Here is a 5,000-nt window from a genome sequence, read left to right on the forward strand (position 1 = left end):
GATGCTGAGCGGTCAGCTAGGAGGCGCTCCATCCATGTCGGTACCGGTGAGCGTTGCACTCGCAGTCGCAAAAACGTACGGCAAGTATATTACTCGGAAGAGTCTATGACAGTCCACGCCCCCCTGCGTGGGAAGAGTCTTTCTAGGCCATGACCCACCGGAAGGGCGCAGCGTCCCCCACCCCAGACATGTGACGTCACACCATCGGTATTGACGACTAGACTGATTCCTTATAATCATTTGCCATACACCGGTGGAAGCTGCCGAGACGAGTAACTACATAGCGGGCTCGCCGTGTCACTAATGTACAGAGATACAACAGTTTCGACTGGAACCGGATTAAACGTATACACGGCGCTGATTAGTAATAGATAGAGCCATCAGAATACAGATAATGTATACAACTGTCCGTATACATGCTGAAAGACTCTGCTCACAATCACAACCACACGTCAGCCACACACCCTTATCACGCACTACTCTCTCCCTGTAACACGCACACAGACAATATGTAAGCACCAGCATGGAACAACACCCAGTGCATCCTCTCCGCCACATTAGACAATCCACACTGTCATAACCAGACTGGGAGGTCCACTCAGAAAACAGAATATCCCACCCACCCGACAACCACCATTGCTCAGCCAAGCCACCAACACCCACACATGTCCTACACAGGGGTGCACCCAACATCACAATACTGCCTCCTCTCACAGCACACAAACAATGGCAGGAATGAAAGACACAGGTCTGCCACAAGCATGGAATGAGAGCGCCGCCTGTCATGAGCCAAAGGTGCATCCTGACGTGGCAAATCAGATGATGCCGCAGGCATCCACTTACTATAATCACAATCAACAAACCGGCCGCCCCGCCCCCCCATTAAACCTTTCCTTACAACAATGTGTACCTTAACCTAACCTATGTCGTACCTTAACCTAACCTATGTCGTACCTTAACCTAACCTATGTCGTACCTTAACCTAACGTATGTCGTACCTTAACCTAACCTATGTCGTACCTTAACCTAACCTATGTCGTACCTTAACCTAACCTATGTCGTACCTTAACCTAACCTATGTCGTACCTTAACCTAACCTATGTCGTACCTTAACCTAACCTATGTCATACCTTAACCTAACCTATGTCGTACCTTAACCTAACCTATGTCGTACCTTAACCTAACCTATGTCGTACCTTAACCTAACCTATGTCGTACCTTAACCTAACCTATGTCGTACCTTAACCTAACCTATGTCGTACCTTAACCTAACCTATGTCGTACCTTAACCTAACCTATGTCGTACCTTAACCTAACCTATGTCGTACCTTAACCTAACCTATGTCGTACCTTAACCTAACCTATGTCGTACCTTAACCTAACCTATGTCGTACCTTAACCTAACCTATGTCGTACCTTAACCTAACCTATGTCGTACCTTAACCTAACCTGTATTGCGCCTTAACCTAACCTGTATTGCGCCTTAACCTAACCTGTATTGCGCCTTAACCTAACCTGTATTGCGCCTTAACCTAACCTGTATTGCGCCTTAACCTAACCTGTATTGCGCCTTAACCTAACCTGTATTGCGCCTTAACCTAACCTGTATTGCGCCTTAACCTAACCTGTATTGCGCCTTAACCTAACCTGTATTGCGCCTTAACCTAACCTGTATTGCGCCTTAACCTAACCTGCATTGCGCCTTAACCTAACCTGTATTGCGCCTTAACCTAACCTGTATTGCGCCTTAACCTAACCTGTATTACGCCTTAACCTAACCTGTATTGCGCCTTAACCTAACCTGTATTGCGCCTTAACCTAACCTGTATTGCGCCTTAACCTAACCTGTATTGCGCCTTAACCTAACCTGTATTGCGCCTTAACCTAACCTGTATTGCGCCTTAACCTAACCTGTATTGCGCCTTAACCTAACCTGTATTGCGCCTTAACCTAACCTGTATTGCGCCTTAACCTAACCTGTATTGCGCCTTAACCTAACCTGTATTGCGCCTTAACCTAACCTGTATTGCGCCTTAACCTAACCTGTATTGCGCCTTAACCTAACCTGTATTGCGCCTTAACCTAACCTGTATTGCGCCTTAACCTAACCTGTATTGCGCCTTAACCTAACCTGTATTGCGCCTTAACCTAACCTGTATTGCGCCTTAACCTAACCTGTATTGCGCCTTAACCTAACCTGTATTGCGCCTTAACCTAACCTGTATTGCGCCTTAACCTAACCTGTATTGCGCCTTAACCTAACCTGTATTGCGCCTTAACCTAACCTGTATTGCGCCTTAACCTAACCTGTATTGCGCCTTAATGTAACCTATATTGCGCCTTAACGTAACCTATATTGCGCCTTAACGTAACCTATATTGCGCCTTAACGTAACCTATATTGCGCCTTAACGTAACCTATATTGCGCCTTAACGTAACCTATATTGCGCCTTAACGTAACCTATATTGCGCCTTAACGTAACCTATATTGCGCCTTAACGTAACCTATATTGCGCCTTAACGTAACCTATATTGCGCCTTAACGTAACCTATATTGCGCCTTAACGTAACCTATATTGCGCCGTAACGTAACCTATATTGCGCCTTAACGTAACCTATATTGCGCCTTAACGTAACCCACGTTGCGCCGTAACGTAACCCACGTTGTGCCGTAACCCGACACACGTTGGGCCTTAACCCGACACACGTTGGGCCTTAACCCGACACACGTTGGGCCTTAACCCGACACACGTTGGGCCTTAACCCGACACACGTTGGGCCTTAACCCGACACACGTTGGGCCTTAACCCGACACACGTTGGGCCTTAACCCGACACACGTTGGGCCTTAACCCGACACACGTTGGGCCTTAACCCGACACACGTTGGGCCTTAACCCGACACACGTTGGGCCTTAACCCGACACACGTTGGGCCTTAACCCGACACACGTTGGGCCTTAACCCGACACACGTTGGGCCTTAACCCGACACACGTTGGGCCTTAACCCGACACACGTTGGGCCTTAACCCAACACACGTTGGGCCTTAACCCAACACACGTTGGGCCTTAACCTGCTCTGTAATTGTCATACGACGCGTTAAATTAGTGTAGTGTTGCCTAACTGCAACCCCCGCAATATAGTTTGCTACTCGCACTGCCCGGTCCCCAGTGTATCGCTTCATGTTAAACACCTTGCAGCTATACACTAATGTGGATGGCAGCAGGACGTACATGCTCAATGCCCTTTGCAGGTGTTCATTGGCATTTGCAGTTGTTCATTGGCATTTGCAGTTGTTCATTGGCATTCGCATGGCGAAGCACTTAGCCTACGCTGTGGTACGGCCTGTGTCAACTGTCCGCTGATGTTGTACGTCCAAATCACACACTGTACTGCACATTGGTCCTCATGTACTGAATGATACATCGTGGTACATGTGACCGTACAACGACTGCGCCAACAACGGCGAACCATGCGGTCCAAATGTTGTGCACTCAGCTACGTGTCGTCGCCCTATAAGAGCTGGATTGCAGTGTGGTATGCCCTGGATGGCGATCAGCATGAGCCGTCTGTTGATGTAGTGGCGCGTGTTGTCAGACGTAGTCGTCTCTTCTCACACACCGTGATAGCATGGTGCACTGCGTTCCACATCTGCGACATGCGACAGAGGCCGGTTGACAGTCGTTCGCGCAATGGACATCGCATACGTACGGGGGCCACCTTCCACGTGTTCGCGAAGCGTGCACATGTTGTTGCGTGTATGTGGGCAGACATAGTGTGTCGTGACACCTGACACAGGCATGCAACAATCGTTGAATTTGCAAATGGCGATGGACGCCTACGTTTGCTGGTGACGTTACGCAAATGAACAACTGGTAAACCGTTGTGGTGCGGTTGTTCTCGCTAGAGGTGAATCAGTGATGGCGACGATCGGTTGAGCTACCAACCGGTTGTTCCAGCGATACCCACCATGCCCACGAACGTGAATGGCATCTGGGTGTGAAGCGATACGCGGCGGTGGCTGGGTGGGACCGTCCCCGGCCGGTGAGGGGGGGCCTCCCGGCGTGCTGGCCGCGCGGTGCGTGGGCGCACGCGCTACAGCCGGCTGGTGGGGGCGGCCAGTGGCAGGCGCGCCGGCCGACGGAGGCGGCAGGCGGCGCAGCTGCGCGCCGGCGCACCCTGCACGCGGCGCCGTGCGGCCAAAGTAGGTCCTCGCGGGCCCGGTGCGAAGCGCGGTGGACATCTGCAGTGTGCTGGTCCGATTGAGGACTGTGTGCGCTGAGGTTGCGCCGCCGCCCGGCGCTCGGCGCCGCGACGCCGTCTGCTGCTCGGTCGCCTCTGCGGTTCTCGCAGGTGGTTTGTATCGCAGCTGTGCGGACGTGTTGGCGCGTGCGCTGTGCTGGGAGAGTTCGCTTCGGCACCCAAGTGGGGCTTTTGTCCTTCTGTGGCGCTGGCGTTGGAACTGCCGGTCACCGTAGGTGGCGCGTGTTGTCTCCCGCCGGCAATGCCACGACAGCACGCTCCCGGGCCTCTGTCGGCAGCGGCAAGCTCAGTTGGGAGCACGGGTGGTCGCACCTAAAGCGTCTACTCGCCAAACTCCGGGCGATTGCGCCTCTCTCGAACCCGACCAAGTACTTAGGACGGCGCTGCGCGCCGCCGGGACCTGAGAGGGTTTCGAGGTGTATGGTGCAGGGGAGCTCAGCCTCCTCCTGTTTGCAGAATAATTGAGCGGACGCTTGCGTGTTCGCGCGGGCCCCCGGGACACACTCCCGGGCGGCCGGCTGCTCAGCTCTAGTTGACGCAGCTCCCTGGTTGATCCTGCCAGTAGTCATATGCTTGTCTCAAAGATTAAGCCATGCATGTCTCAGTACAAGCCGCATTAAGGTGAAACCGCGAATGGCTCATTAAATCAGTTATGGTTCCTTAGATCGTACCCACGTTACTTGGATAACTGTGGTAATTCTAGAGCTAATACATGCAAACAGAGTCCCGACCAGAGAT

At 52.0% G+C, this 5,000-nt stretch overlaps 1 non-coding gene across 1 annotated transcript in view; it reads left to right on the plus strand.

The window, feature by feature from the left end:
• Positions 1–4,804: 4,804 nt before the first annotated feature.
• Positions 4,805–5,000, plus strand: part of LOC126435004 (small subunit ribosomal RNA) — a 1,910-nt gene continuing 1,714 nt past the window's right edge. The window contains exon 1 of the ribosomal RNA XR_007579659.1: positions 4,805–5,000. This exon is cut by the window's right edge and continues 1,714 nt beyond it. This is a non-coding gene — a ribosomal RNA (small subunit ribosomal RNA).

Source organism: Schistocerca serialis, unplaced genomic scaffold (assembly GCF_023864345.2).
Source record: "Schistocerca serialis cubense isolate TAMUIC-IGC-003099 unplaced genomic scaffold, iqSchSeri2.2 HiC_scaffold_1196, whole genome shotgun sequence".
NCBI lineage: Eukaryota > Metazoa > Arthropoda > Insecta > Orthoptera > Acrididae > Schistocerca > Schistocerca serialis.